Source organism: Oryx dammah, unplaced genomic scaffold (genome assembly GCF_014754425.2).
Source record: "Oryx dammah isolate SB20612 unplaced genomic scaffold, SCBI_Odam_1.1 HiC_scaffold_2, whole genome shotgun sequence".
Classification (NCBI taxonomy): domain Eukaryota; kingdom Metazoa; phylum Chordata; class Mammalia; order Artiodactyla; family Bovidae; genus Oryx; species Oryx dammah.
In genome coordinates this window covers 192,360,751-192,376,277 of record NW_024070186.1, presented here as the reverse complement: position 1 = coordinate 192,376,277, position 15,527 = coordinate 192,360,751, and the positions used below count along the sequence as shown (strand labels likewise).

The 15,527-nt window shown below is 50.5% G+C and overlaps 1 pseudogene; it reads right to left on the bottom strand.

Moving 5' to 3' along the window:
- Positions 1–7,865: 7,865 nt before the first annotated feature.
- Positions 7,866–9,436, bottom strand: LOC120882787 (annotated as a pseudogene).
- Between the last annotated feature and the right edge of the window lie 6,091 nt (positions 9,437–15,527).

Sequence of the window (15,527 nt, the reverse complement as noted above, 5' to 3'; positions counted from 1 at the left end):
TGCCTTCCAGATGTTTGTTCCTGGCTCCCTGCTGGGTAAGTGGGCAGGCACTCAGCAGAGAAATCCGAGGGTTGTGTAGCGGGGGAGCCAGTGGGTGACAGTTCTCCTCAATCCACACACAAAGATGCCAGAGCGGCTGTCCTAGAAGCTTGAGTGCCTCTCATGCACTTCCCAGGACCATCCTGTGTAAGTTCAGTTGATGAAAAACTCAACTAGTGCCCTGGTAACTCGGCTTACAAGGTCTCCCCGGTGGGGGGCTTCCCTGATGGATCAGATGGTTAAAAAAAAAATCAACCCTGCATGTAATGCAGGAGACCCAGGTTCGATCCCTCAGTTGGAAAGATCCTTTGGAGAAGAGAATGGCTATCCACTCCAGTATCTTGCCTGGAGAATTCCATGGACAGAGGAGGCCTGGCGGGCTACAGTCCACAGGGTCTCAAAGAGTTGGACATGACTGAGGGACTAACACTTTCACTTCACTGTGTTATATTTCAGTAAAAAGTTTAAAGATCCCACAACTCTGAAGTAAGCAGCTCCACGGTACCAGGGGGAAACTGAGGCTTGGAAAGTTAAGTGACTTGGCCAAGGTCACGGTCAGTTGCTGGTGCCAGCTCTGTGGGACTCACCGCTGGATGCTCTTTCTGTGCTGACCACTCAGTGGCCCTTTTTCTCTAGTGCTTCCCCATCGGTGCTGAGATGGTCTGTGGACCACTCTGGGTCCACAAACCCAGGGTCTTTGTCAAACCTCTCCTTGGAAATATATGTCATCCAACGCTGTCCTATCTCTGCTCCCCCAAATGATCAGTGTCACAGCACCAGGGCAGCCACATGGCACACCTTTCTTTGAGGACCCAGGACCTGGAGGCTGGAACCAGAAGGAACAAGCTGCCTCCTCTGAGGCCTGGGCTCAGACTTGTCCTGTTTCATCTTGATTCCTGTGAGGGCCTGGGCCTGGGTCTGAATCCATCAGCCAGGCTGACAGTTGAGTTGAGGGGCTTTAGTTCCAAGTTTGGAACCCACGTGACAGCAGCTGCTGGGACTGATGTGCAAAACGCCATTCTGGGCACCCTCCTGGTGGTCTAGTGGTGAAGAAGTCACTGTGCGATACAGGGGACACAGTTGGACCCCTGGATGGGGATGGAAGAGCCCACATGCTGCAGAGCAGCTAAGCCCACACAACTCCTGAGACTTGCAGCTCTGGCCTGGCAGAGCTCGCGTGTCACAGTTGGAGAGCCTGAGCGACAGAACTGCTGAAATCGACATGCTGCAACTAAGATCCTACACAGCCAAATAAACAAATAAACATGCATAGTTTTTTAAGAAGACAGTGAGCACATCCATCACTCCCCAAAGTGTTCTAAAAAGAAAAGCCATGTGAAATGATTTGTCTGGTACCTTGGTGCAGTGGGCTGTGCCCCTTGCCCAGATGTGGTCTGTGGTCTGCATGGACCAGCGGGAGGCTGTGTCAGGGCCCTGCCACCGGGACTCTCTACCCTTCTCCATGCCCGGCTGCAGCTCCTTAGACCAAGTCTCACCCAAGACAGATGTCTGCTGCGGGAGGGCTAGAAAGCCAGATGACAGGAGGGAAAAGCGAGTGAGGGGACATTTCCTGTACCCTTAGAGAGGCTGGGGTCAGAGCATGGCAGCAGAGCTTGCCTGGGGAGGCTCAGCAATGGGTGAGAAGCATGGCCCATGGCTTCCTCCCAGTTTTGGATGGCTTCCTGGAGAGAAGTGCGCCCTTAGAAGGGGGATGGTGGTGGGGGAGGCAGCCTGTGGCTGGTCACATGGGACAGGAAGGATGCCAAGCTGACAAGTCATCAGCAAGTGGCATTTACCTGACTCAAGTGGGCCCTGGAGGGACATTAATGGGAGCGGCACACCTGTCGTGTTTCCAAGTTTCGCGACCCAGCTCACTTCCCAAAACCCTCAGCAGTAACAACACATCCTCTTTGGCCCACTCACCTCTGGATGCCAAGTCTCCCTTCCAGACCCAGAAGCCTGATCTTGATCTTCCTGTGCTTTTCTGCTTCATGTGGTGGCCCCTCCCCGACCCAGATGCTTTCCATGGAGGGTCATGTCCCCTTCAGACTCTTGTCTCTCCGTTGGGATCAAATCTGGCCCCTTTTCTAAGAAACCTGCTCAACTGGCATCACAGGTCTTGGGAACACTTTTCCCCTTTGATTACATCTCTGCCTCCGGGGCTTGTCTCACTTTCTCACTGGACTCCTTGACTTTTTCTACTCCTCTCCAGACTCGGGCCATCCCCCCCGCTACCCCCGGAACTCCAGTTTTGTTGGTCTTGGATTTCAGACAAAGAACTAATGGGAGATGAAGTCCCCTCCTCCCTCCCCAACCCCTACTCCTATACGAAGGTCTCGTTACTCACCTACAACCTGGCACAACCCCACGGCTTCAGAGAAAGGCATCTACTGCTCACAGGGAAGAAGGGCAGGGGGCTTCTTGGAGGAAGATCTGATCCTCGCACCCCAGCTCTTGGTAGCTGGTTCTCACTGAAGAGAGTCCATTTGCCCCTCAGGATAAGAATCCAGGGGAAAACATACAATGCTGATCTTGAAGTCTGGGCTCTTCATGAACATACAGTAATTAGGTCCTGCTTTCCAAAAAGGGCCAGACCAGATCACATGCAGTGTTTTCCAAGCCAGTGGTTGAGAAAGCAACTCTTGAGCCCCTTCCCCATCATAAGATCAGAGTTGGGAGAAGAAAGAGAAAAGGGTTTGGGGAGGACTTTTAGAGCCCTACCTGCAAAGGGGAAGTCAACCAGGTTGGTGGTGAAAGGCTTCAAGACTCAAAGGACCTGAGGATGTCCCCAGTGTTTAGGGGCTGTGCTTGTGCGAGAAATGGAGTGGCTGACTGTATATGCCCATCCAAGAAAGAAGGGTGGACAAGTGGATGCCCTCCAAGTGTATTCAGGCCAAGGATGCCCAAGCCTGGAGCTGTTTCCCCCTACCCTCATCCCTCTCTCCCATCTCTCTCCTCATCCTCTGACCTGGGAGAGTGATGGAGTTTATACAGGGAAACCTACATGGAATCCATGGGCAGAAATCCAGGGCCCAGTGCTGAGGTATGGAAGATCCCAGGGGATCTTAAGGGAAAACTCCAAAGAAGCCATGAGAAGACTCACAAGGAAAAGAAATTAGCTTCAAAGACCTGGACCGAGAGAACACATTGCTTCCTTAGGACAGAGCCGTCAAGAACACGGGGGCTCCCTTTTCACTGGCTAGCGAGGGGGTTGCACAACATCCCTCCACTGCCTCTATTTCTGGCCAAGCAGGTGCCCCCCACACACACTCTCACCCCCTGCTTGTAGCCAACTCACCCTCGCTCTAAACGGGAAATTTCTGTCCTTGATTAAGATCAAAGTGTTTATTGCTAATCCCACTGAGCTTTTCTAGGTACCAACATTAGTGAATGTAGAACTCATCTATCACCTGAGAAGGGCCCAGATAAGTTACAGGACTGCCAAGATTTTTATCTAGCGACAAAAGAAAAATTCTTCCACTGAATAAACTCTGAGATGGCAGAAGACAGAATTGCACTCAGTTATATTTGAACAAGTTCTTCTCGTTTAAGTTATGGATCCAGACAAAGCCAGTCAGCAAATAGGATGGACACAAGTCAAAGGGTGCTATGACCTCGTAAGGTCGCTCAGACTGTTTCAATTGGCCATCTCCTTTCCTTCATGCCCTGACTGTGATGATAAAAGTGATGATTGTAGTAAATTCATTGGCTCATATAACCAACCTCTGTACTAAGTCCTTAAATCTTAATAATTTAATCCTCACAACAGTTCTCTCTATTTGAGCAAATGATTTCACATGGACCTAAGGCTAGGCTTAAGGACCTAAGGAGTGGTGGCTGCGTGGGTGCAGGAGGGCTGAGAGGAGCTACTCCACGTTCACGGTCAGGAGGGGCGGCCGTGAGGAGATACCCCTCGTCCAAGGTAAGGGAAACCCAAGTAAGATGGTAGGTGTTGCGAGAGGGCATCAGAGGGCAGATACACTGAAACCATAATCACAGAAAACTAGCCAATCTAATCACACTAGGACCACAGCCTTGTCTAACTCAATGAAACTAAGCCATGCCGTGTGGGGCCACCCAAGACACACAGGTCATGGTGGAGAGGTCTGACAGAATGTGGTCCACTGGAGAAGGGAATGGCAAACCACTTCAGTATTCTTGCCTTGAGAACCCCATGAAAAGTATGAAAAGGCAAGATGATAGGATACTGAAAGAGGAACTCCCCAGGTCAGTAGGTGCCCAATATACTACTGGAGATCAGTGGAGAAATAACTCCAGAAAGGATGAGGGGATGGAGCCAAAGCAAAAGCAATACCCAGTTGTGGATGTGACTGGTGACAGACGCAAGGTCCAATGCTGTAAAGAGCAATATTGCACAGGAACCTGGAATGTTAGGTCCATGAATCCAGGCAAATTGGAAGTGGTCAAACAGGAGGTGGCAAGAGTGAACGTCGACATTCCAGGAATTAGCAAACTAAAATGGACTGGAACGGGTGAATTTAACTCAGATGACCATTATATCTACTACTGTGGGCAGGAATACCTTAGAAGAAATGGAGTAGCCATCATGGTCAACAAAAGAGTCCAAAATGCAGTACTTGGATGCAATCTCAAAAACAACAGAATGATCTCTGTTCGTTTCCAAGGCAAACCATTCACTATCACAGTAATCCAAGTCTATGCCCCAAGTAATGCTGAAGAAGCTGAAGTTGAACGGTTCTTTGAAGACCTACAAGACCTTTTAGAACTAACACCCAGAAAAGATGTCCTTTTCATTGTAGGGGACTGGAATGCAAAAGTAGGAAGTCAAGAAACACCTGGACTAACAGGCAAATTTGGCCTTGGCATACAGAATGAAGCAGGGCAAAGGCTAATAGAGTTTTGCCAAGAGAACACACTGGTCATAGCAAACACCCTCTTCCAACAACACAAGAGAAGACTCTACACATGGACATCACCAGATGATCAACACCGAAATCAGATTGATTATATTCTTTGCAGCCAATGATGGAGAAGCTCTATACAGCCAGCAAAAACAATACCGGGAGCTGACTGTGGCTCAGATCATGAACTCCTTATTGCCAAATTCAGACTTAAATTGAAGAAAGTAGGGAAAACCACTAGACCATTCAGGTATGACCTAAATCAAATCCCTTATGATTATACAGTGGAAGTGAGAAATAGATTTAAGGGCCTAGATCTGATAGATAGAATGCCTGATGAACTATGAATGGAGGTTCGTGACATTGTACAGCAGACAGGGATCAAGACCATCCTCATGGAAAAGAAATGCAAAAAAGCAAAATGGCTGTCTGGGGAGGCCTTACAAATAGTTGTGAAAAGAAGAGAGGTGAAAAGCAAAGGAGAAAAGGAAAGATATAAGCATCTGAATGCAGAGTTCCAAAGAATAGCAAGATGAGATAAGAAAGCCTTCCTCAGCAATCAATGCAAAGAAATAGAGGAAAACAACAGAATGGGAAAGACTAGAGATCTCTTCAAGAAAATTAGAGATACCATGGGAACATTTCATGCAAAGATGGGCTCAATAAAGGACAGAAATGGTATGGACTTAACAGAAGCAGAAGATGTTAAGAAGAGGTGGCAAGAATACACAGAAGAACTGTACAAAAAGATCTTCACAACCAAGATAATCACGATGGTGTGATCACTCACCTAGAGCCAGACATCCTGGAATGTGAAGTCAAGTGGGCCTTAGGAAGCATCATTATGAACAAAGCTAGTGGAGGTGATGGAATTCCAGTTGAGCTCTTTCAAATCCTGAAAGATGATCCTGTGAAAGTACTGCACTCAATATGCCAGCAAATTTGGAAAACTCAGCAGTGGCCACAGGACTGGAAAAGGTCAGTTTTCATTCCAATCCCAAAGAAAGGCAATGCCAAAGAATGCTCAAACTACCACACAATTGCACTCATCTCACACGCTAGTAAAGTAATGCTCAAAATTCTCCAAGCCAGGCTTCAGCAATACGCGAACTGTGAACTTCCAGATGTTCAAGCTGGTTTTAGAAAAGGCAGAGGAACCAGAGATCAAATTGCCAACATCTGCTGGATCATGGAAAAAGCAAGAGAGTTCCAATAAAGTTTCTGCTTTATTGACTATGCCAAAACCTTTGACTGTGTGGATCACAATAAACTGTGGAAAATTCTGAAAGAAATAGGAATACCAGACCACCTGACCTGCCTCTTGAGAAACCTATATGCAGGTCAGGAAGCAACAGTTAGAACTGGACATGGAACAACAGACTGGTTCCAAATAGGAAAAGGAGTATGTCAAGGGTGTGTATTGTCACCCTGCTTATTTACCTTCTATGCAGAGTACATCATGAGAAATGTTGGGCTGGAAGAAGCACAAGCTGGAGTCAAGATTGCCGGGAGAAATATCAATAACTTCAGATATGCAGATGACACCACCCTTATGGCAGAAAGTGAAGAGGAACTAAAGAGTCTCGTGATGAAAGTGAAAGAGGAGAGTGAAAATGTTGGCTTAAAGCTCAACATTCAGAAAACTAAGATCATGGCATCTGGTCCTGTCATTTCATGGCAAACAGATGGGGAAACAGTGGAAACAATGTCAGATTTTATTTTTGGGGGCTCCAAAATCACTGCAGATGGTGACTGCAGCCATGAAATTAAAAGATGCTTACTCCTTGGAAGGAAAGTTATGACCAATCTAGATAGCATATTCAAAAGCAGAGACATCACTTTGCCAACAAAGGTGCATCTAGCCAAGGCTATGGTTTTTCCAGTGGGCATGTATGGATGTGAGAGTTGGACTGTGAAGAAAGCTGAGCACTGAAGAATTGATGCTTTTGAACTGTGGTGTTGGAGAAGACTCTTGAGAGTCCCTTGGACTGCAAGGAGATCCAACCAGTCCATTCTAAAGGAGACCAGTCCTGGGTGTTCATTGGAAGAACTGATGCTGAAGCTGAAACTCCAATATTTTGGCCACCTCATGCGAACAGTTGACTCATTTGAAAAGACTCTGATGCTGGGAGGGATTGGGGGCAGGAGAAGGAGACGACAGAGGATGAGATGGCTGGATGGCATCACTGAGTCGATGGATGTGAGTTTGAGTGAACTCTGGGAGTTGGTGACGGACAGGGAGGCCTGGCGTGCTGTGATTCATGGTGTCGCAAAGTATTGGAGATGACAGTGACTGGTATGAACTGAACTGAACTGAAGGCTAGGCTTGCAGTAGGGCTGCATGCTGGTAAAATAAATCCCTCCTTCATCTGGTCTTCCATCCCCCAGGGAACATGGAGGATGGGAAGGGATGCAGAAGTGAGCTATGTACTTAACTCTTTCTGTCAAGGGGGGTCGGTCCAACACTCCCTACAGTCAGGTACCCCTGACCTTTATCAGCTTTTGTTCATAGTATTTCACCATCTACCCTATTGACTCTTCCTACCTAACCTTGTTTGCTCTTAAAAGGCAAGCCCTCTGGGGAGCTTCCCTCCCTGACAGCTCTTAGCTAAGTACATGCCTTTATTTACAGAGGGAGAAGGGACCCCACCAAAGGAAGAGACTTAAGCAAACTCATGCAGCAGAATTAAGTTTCTGGGAGCACAACGTATGGGTCTGATACTCAGTCAAAGGCAGAAACTGTATCCGTTAGGATGGAGGTGGATTACGTGTGGGCATGCTCACACGCAGAGGGAGAGCCTGAGTTCTGCAGGCATCTGACTCTACCAAGCAGTGGAGAGAGAACTGGCTCTTATTGGACAGTAGCATGGCCGTCGGTGGGGGGCTCGGGCACTGGGATCAGGGGCTGGGGGTGCTGTGAGGTGGGGAGGAGTGAGGCCAGGGCTAGATGAAGGTGAGGCAAGTAGAAGCCGGGAGGCCGCAGCTCTCCTGTGCTCCTCAAACAGTTGCTCCAGAGCCTTCATGTAGAGCACGTGATAGCAGTCCACCTGCTCCTCGGGGGGCTGCGGGCACTGGGGCACCAGGATGGGGCGGTGCACTGCAGGGACAGGGGGGCACAGGTCAGGGGACGAATCTCGGCTGCCCACATTGCTCATAGTGGCCTTCTTCCCTGGAGCTGGTCACTTACCCACAGAGGCGATGAGTCTGGCCAAGGGCACCAGGCCCTAGGACTTGGCTGAGAAGAGACCGCAGCCCCAGAGGATGCAAGGAGAAAAGTACATGAGCTGCTTGAAGGTGGTCTGAAACAGATGCTGCCAGGAGTCTGGGGCAGGAGGCTTAACTGTGAAGGCTCCATTCTCGTAAATCCTAGGCCCTATATCTGGATTTAGGAAACCAAAGGAGTACATGGGCACCAGAGTGACTCTGGGAAGATGGAGGCGAGAAGAGGACATCAGGGGCCCTAGGAACACCCCCAGATTATCCCCCACTGGTTACCACTTCCCAAGTCCATTTGAGGCAAAGAGAGTTCTACTAAGATAGATCTGGGAGTCGGGAATTACATTTCTCAAGAAGACTGATGCAGGGCCTTCCTGTATATAGTTTCTGATACTGTCTCAGTTACAACACAGTGGCAAGGGGAGTACTAACACTATTTCACAAGTAAATGAGTTTGGACGGTCTTGCCTGCATGGTTGTCAGGAAGAATTTCAACAGAGGGCACATGAGCCCCAGGGTCCTGTGACTAGCACTGTGACCCTATCTCTCTTTTCGTGGGAGGAACCCCGAGAATGCACACTGGTGGTGGGCACAGAGAAACACCCAAGGTCTGCCAGGATCACTCTGTAGGTGGTCACGGTGGAAGCTCTAGGGACACACAGCCCACCTCCAGGGGGCAGGTGTGTAGGGATAGCGTGCACATCCCCAGACACACTGTGAGGCTCTGACCACTGAAGGCAGCCCTGGCTGGGCCCCGGCTCACCCGTGCCTCAGTGCCAGGCGGACGAAGTCTTTACGATTCCAGAGAGTGAGGCAGTGCTCCCCTGGATGGCACACAGGGCCTCGGCTTCTCCCTCAGCCAGGATGACCACAGCCTGGCCGAGCTGGGGCTGGGACAGGATAAAATCCAGTCTCTGGTGGCTTGCAGAACATAGCCCTGGAGGAAAGAGGGTGTGCAAGAATTTTACAATCCCTTACTTGGCTCCCTATTCATTCACACTACCTGTTGGCACATGAAGGCTGAGGCAACCATCTCTTTCTTTCCAAACTCCTTACCCCTGTGCCCCGTCAGCATGCCCTATGCCTCTCCCTTTAAGGAGGCAGGACACTTGCTCCAAAACTATCCTCTAAAGCCCACTGTGAGCCCAGCCACTGTTCCCGTCGGTTTCTGCTCCAGGTGGTGGTTGGGGGCATCTCTGATGGACGTGGGGTTAGTTTGCAGTTTCCCGCTGAGCTGAAGACCCACCACAGCCCATCACGTCTTCACGATAGACAGAAAAGTAGAAGATGCCGTTCATCGTGCCTGACCAGGGCCGAAGCCCCGGTGGTGGGAGAATCCTGTGCTCTCAGTGCAGAAGTTACATAAGGTTCTGATGCTGGTGGTCCCATGAGATGGGGAACCAGCAAGTAGTTCCCATTGGGGGCCAACTCTGTGATTTTCCCCAGCTGTTGGAGGTGGAGAGGATGATAAGAAAGGAGTAGAGAAAGCAGGATACCAGCTGTAAAGAGTTCCCTCTACACTAACAGACTTCAGGGTTCAAGGTACAACAATGGGGTCAAGTGGACCAGGGTCCCCTCTGAAACACCATCCCAAAAGCTGCCCAGTGTGGGAACTTAGGCAGCCAGGGCTCACACTCCAGCATGGGGAGGGGTGAGGAGGTGAGGGCCGGAAGTGGAGAGGGAGGAGGAGAGCATCCCTTGGAGGGTGAACTGTGACCTTCAGTTCAGTCGCTCACTCGTGTCTGACTCTTTGCGAACCTCAGAGAGTGAATCGCAGCACGCCAGGCCTCCCTGTCCATTACCAACTCCTGGAGTTCACTCAAACTCACGTCCATCGAGTTGATGATGCCATCCAGCCATCTCATCCTCTGTTGTCCCCTTCTCCTCCTGTCCCTAATCCCTCCCAGCATCAGGGTCTTTTCCAATGAGTCAACTCTTTGCATGAGGTGGCCAAAGTACTGGAGGTTCAGCTTCAGCATCATTCCTTCCAAAGAAATCCCAGGACTGATCTCCTTCAGAATGGACTGGTTGGATCTCCTTGCAGTCCTAGGGACTCTCAAGAGTCTTCTCCAACACCACAGTTCAAAAGCATCAATTCTTCACAATCAGCTCAGCTTTCTTCACAGTCCAACTCTCACATCCATACATGACCACTGGGAAAACCATAGCCTTGACTAGACGGACCTTCGTTGGCAAAGGAATGTCTCTGATTTTCAATATCCTATCTGGGTTGGTGATAACTTTCCTTCCAAGGAGTAAGCGTCTTTTAATTTCATGGCTGCAATCACCATCTGCAGTGATTTTGGGGCCCAAACAAATAAAGTCTGACACTCTATCCACTGTTTCCCCATCTATTTCCCATGAAGTGATGGGACCAGATTCCATGATCTTTGTTTTCTGAATGTTGAGCTTTAAGCCAACACTTTCACTCTCCTCTTTTACTTTCATCATGAGGCTCTTTAGTTCCTCTTCACTTTCTGCCATAAGGGTGGTGTCATCTGCATATCTGAGGTTATTGATATTTCTCCCGGCAATCTTGACTCCAGCTTGTGCTTCTTCCAGCCCAGCATTTCTCATGATGTACTCTGCATATAAGGTAAATAAGCAGGGTGACAATATACAGCCTTGACGTACTCCTTTTCCTATTTGGAACCAGTCTGTTGTTCCATGTCCAGTTCTAACTGTTGCTTCCTGACCTGCATATAGGTTTCTCAAGAGGCAGGTCAGGTGGTCTGGTATTCCCATCTCTTTCAGAATTTTCCACAGTTTGTTGTGATCCACACAGTCAAAGGCTTTGGCATAGTCAATAAAGCAAAAACTTTATTGGAACTCTCTTGCTTTTTCCATGATCCAGCAGATGTTGGCAATTTGATCTCTGGTTCCTTTGCCTTTTCTAAAACCAGCTTGAACATCTGGAATTTCACAGTTCACGGACTGCCTGTGACCTTAGTGGGGAAATAACCCCTCAGGTGTTTCCAAACAGTCCAGTTCCTCATCCACTGAGAACACCTTCCTCCTAGGGCAGAGATAAGGGGGGAGAATTCCTGGAGACACCCTTCATCACCTCTCACTACATGGCCCTTGTTTAGTGCTCACTTTGCTGGGGTATGTTCCGGTCCAGAAACAAACCTTATGAAGTGGAGAATAGAGAAACCACGAAGCTAGGTGAAGAGGAGGTAGAAGGCGAGAAGAGACAAGAAAGGGCCTGGGGGAAAGATGAGGAATAAAAATGAATTAGCTTTCAGAAGCACACTGACTTCTTGCCTCCTGCTCACCAATGAGATCTTTGCCCATCTCCCAGCCTGCCCTGTGTCCCCTCCCTTCCCTTTGTCCAAGGGCTTCCACGCAGGTGGGCCTCCAACCTTTCTTCCCCCACCCTTCCTCTTCCTTCTGTCGCAGTGGAAGCATGCCCTGCTCCCCTCGCCCATGAAGAGGAAAGAGAGCGTGCTTTGGTAGGCGCTCAGTACTTCGAGCCCTGTTTGTCCATTGTTTCCATGCTGCGGGAAGATGGCTGGGCGGTGGAGACTCCCAGGCACTGCCCTTCTGCTGCAGGGCTCCAGGTCCTCGGGGGGGCAGGGCGGGGGGCAGGGATGAAGGTTTCCGTAGGAGCCCAGAAAGGCTTTCTGGTGTGAGTGGCTAAGCTCCTGGGGCTTCGCAGGATTGCTGGGATGGGAAGCAATGTGTGGATGGGGAGACCCTGGGATCCGGACTCCAGATGTCTCCAGCCTCCTCACAGTGATCACTGACCTTCTCCAGTGGGTCAGACTGGGTCGGAATGGGTCAGACTGAGCAATCTGTTGGGCGGTGTACGGGGTGTGCCACCCAGGTCCAGTGCTTGGATCATTAGGAATATTTAGGAATCTGGGCGGGGGGGCAGGTATCTGAAGAAGCCAGAGAACACACCCCTTGGGAGCCAGTGGAGATGTGTGATCTGGAGTAGACAGCTGATCCTTAACGTGAGCCCATGCTCTGTCTGTGGGTCTCCTGGAGTATCTAGGCCACTGGGAGGCGAGGCCTGGCATGGGGACTTCTGCCAAAACAAACACACAAACACCGCAGGTGTGATCCCACCTTTTTTTAAAAGCTGAATTTACTTAAAAATATTTTAAAGCATTTTTTCCATTTATGTAAAAACTCTACAGAAAATAGCGTTCTAATATGGAATACACCCCACCTGTGTTTTACCCTGTTGTGAACACCTTGCATTGTTAGGGATGTTGGTTACAACTGATGGAACACACTTGACCCAGGACTGTCAGCTAAAGTCTGTAGGTCCCATTCGGGCTCCCTCACTGTGTCCCACAGTTCTGTGGGTTTTGACAAATACATCTACCATTACATAAAATACAGGGTATCCTAATTGCTGTAAAAATCTCCTATGCACCATGAAAGTGTTAGTCGCTCAGTCGTGTCTGCCTCTCTGCGACCCATGGACTACTGATTTCCACCAAGGCTCCTCTGTCCTTGGAATGCTCCAGGCAAGAATACTGGAGGGGCTTGCCATTCCCTTCTCCAGGGGATCTTCGCTACCCAGGGATCGAATCTGGGTGTCTGCCCTGCAAGTGGTTTCTTTACCAACTGAGCCATCAGGGGAGACCCTGATGCAGCATGGTCCAGCCTTTAATTTCAGTCTCAGGCACAGTCATCCGGTGCCTGTGTGCCGGGATGCCGCAGGGCGCCTTGTCCTCTTCCAACCGCTGAGTCAGCGGCTCCATGTAGACCGTGTGCGCCTGCGCGCCGCTGGGCCTCGAGTTCGCTGTACCGGGGTCGGGGACCCCCACTGTGTCCGGAACAGGAGACATGAAGGGTGGTCACAGAGCCTCCTGTAGGGCCCCTTCCCTCCCGCCGGGATCAACTGTGACAGAGTTCAGGGCTGGTGGAGTTTCGAGAGGCCAGACTGGGGGCGAGGCTGGCAGCCAAGAAGTCAGGCAACAGTCTGGGAACCTTCAGCCTGGGAGTAGCCGGCGGGCAGGCATGAGAGCAGGGAGGGAAGACCCTGCGGATGGGCCTGTGGAAGGGCGGGAGGAGGCCCCGGGGGTTGGAGCGGGGGCGGGGGACGTGGAAGAGTGGAGGGACCCTCAGCGCTTCTCACCCAGGCGCCGGGCCGGTCTGAAATTAGATCTTCTTCCCCAAAGAGAGGATGGCACTCGAGAGACCAGGGAGAGCAGGGCCTGCCTGCCAGCAGAACTCTGCGCTCCTCCCCCGCAGCGCTGCCCCAGAGGCCTCAGGCAGGCTGCTCCCCCGTGTTCCCGCGCTGACTTGAGAAATCCCTCTGATTGCAGCTGCGAAAGCAAAGCGATCCAGGCTGTGCCTCCAGGGCCTTTAGCGGCTAACCCACGGCTAGGACGGCCACCAGGCCTGGACAGGAGACAGGAGGCACGGGCCTTACAGGCGACACCAAACCTGGGGAGGCAGGAAGACCTGCCGTCTGAGTCTTCCAGAAAGAGGGAGGAGGGCACTGGGAGATGGAGCTGGACCAGGCGCCCCCAGAGGGAGGAGGGCAGCGAGGAGGTGACCACAGGGTCTGGGGGCCCTGAGACCCAGGGCTCCCCTGCTCACCGGCACGCAGGATGTAGTCCCGGAAGAGAGGAAGATGGATGCGATGGCGCAGCTGGAGCAGGTGGGGCTGGAGGCCAGGCAAGGGGTGGGAAAAGCCTCCGGTCTCTGTGCTGAGGGTGCTGAAGACCCCAAGGACCTGGACCCTGACAGGGTGGAAGCTCCACCAAGAGGTAGTTGTGGGAGGGACCCAACTCTGGTGCCTCCACACCAGGGGGTGGGGGGTACCATGTTTGGACTTTGGGGGTGACTGTCCCAAGAGTCTACCCTGAAGCTCAGCTCTCACCCAGCAGAGTTCCAGAGTGCCTCTCCAAGATGGGGAGGTGGTCTTGGAAAAGTCTCCAGACGGCCCAGTGTGGACCTAGGCAAAGACATGGTCTCCTCCCGAGGTATGTTTCTCTCTCTATCAAGCCCGTCCAGGTTGAGGACCATTAGGATCCAAGCCTGGCTCGGGAGTACAAGGAGCAAGGCAGCCAGGCACCCCTGGACTGGAGGTGGCCACGATGTGGAGGACTCTGATTTCAGAAGTTTAGGTCCCAGATCCCCCTTTTGCCCTCTTCTCTCTTCCATAGATTCAGCCCCAATCTGTTCAATCCAGGGATCCCAGGACTGCCTCCCTCCCAACTGGCATCAGGAAGCAGAGAGCCAGTCCGGGAGTTCCCAGGGCTTCAAGGACTCACCCAGGCCCAGAAAGGAGAAGATCCTTTGCAGGAGAGCAGACACCTGGAGACCCCCGGTGGAGGTGATTGGAGGAGGCTGGCCTTCTGTAGAAGGGGGTCACGCAGGGACCACTGTGGCTCTGATATTACCGTCTTTTGGCTTAATCTCCTGGCCCTGACCCCTGATCTGGGTTCTGCCCTGGTTCGGCCCCTTCTGCTGACCAGCACAATGGACCATCACAATCAGGAGCCCCACAAGTGCTGGGGGGCCAGGGTGAGGAACTCCGCCCACGGCAAAGGTCATGAGGAAGGAGGCGTGGCATACCCAAAGGCCTGATCGAGCCTCAGGAAACCCCCTGTTCCCGAGCATCTACCCCAAAAGCAGAGTCTGTTTTATGCTCTCCCCCATGACCGTTTTTCTTGGAGAAGGAGTAAACGTGCAGCTCCAAGTTAATAAAAATTCCTGGGTGTGACAAGAGTGTTTCAACTTACGAACTCTGAAGGGTCTCTGGCCTGCTGATCAGGTTCGTCCAGGGTCTCTGGCCTGCTGATCAGGTTCGTCCAGCCGCATGTGATTGTTTACAGCCTCCCAACTGTGAGAGGCACGGGATGTTTTAAAAATTTCTGAATACAGACTCTTTTGAGAAGTTAGAAGATCATTAGTATAGTATTAGTGGGTTGATTAGGAATTATATTGGTGAAGGGTTTTTTCATTTGTTGTGCCAATAATTACTGCTAATTCCCTGCCCTGGGTGTGACAAGGGTGTCTCAGGTCAAATCTCTCTGCTGACAGACTAGCTTGTATGACAACCTCTCAACCATAAACAGCACAGAGAGTTTGCAGTATTAGCATAGGGCTTTTTTCATTGATGAGTCAATGATTGCCACCAGGCCTCCATATCCTTAGGCACCTGGGAATATATTAATCAATGTATTTGGAATATAGAAAAGGAAATATAGTAGTTTTTTGATGTAAGCAATACTAGATTTTTTGAGTTAATGAATTTTCTCTTTTGTTATAGATCACTGTACTTTGTTATAAATCACTATGCTATGTAAAAATGTAACTTTATCACTATCTTAAGACAAAATAGATCTTAAGCGGAACATGGGTGAAGGGTTTACATTTGTTGAGCCAATATTTGCTGCTAAATCTCCATATTCCTGCCCTTAT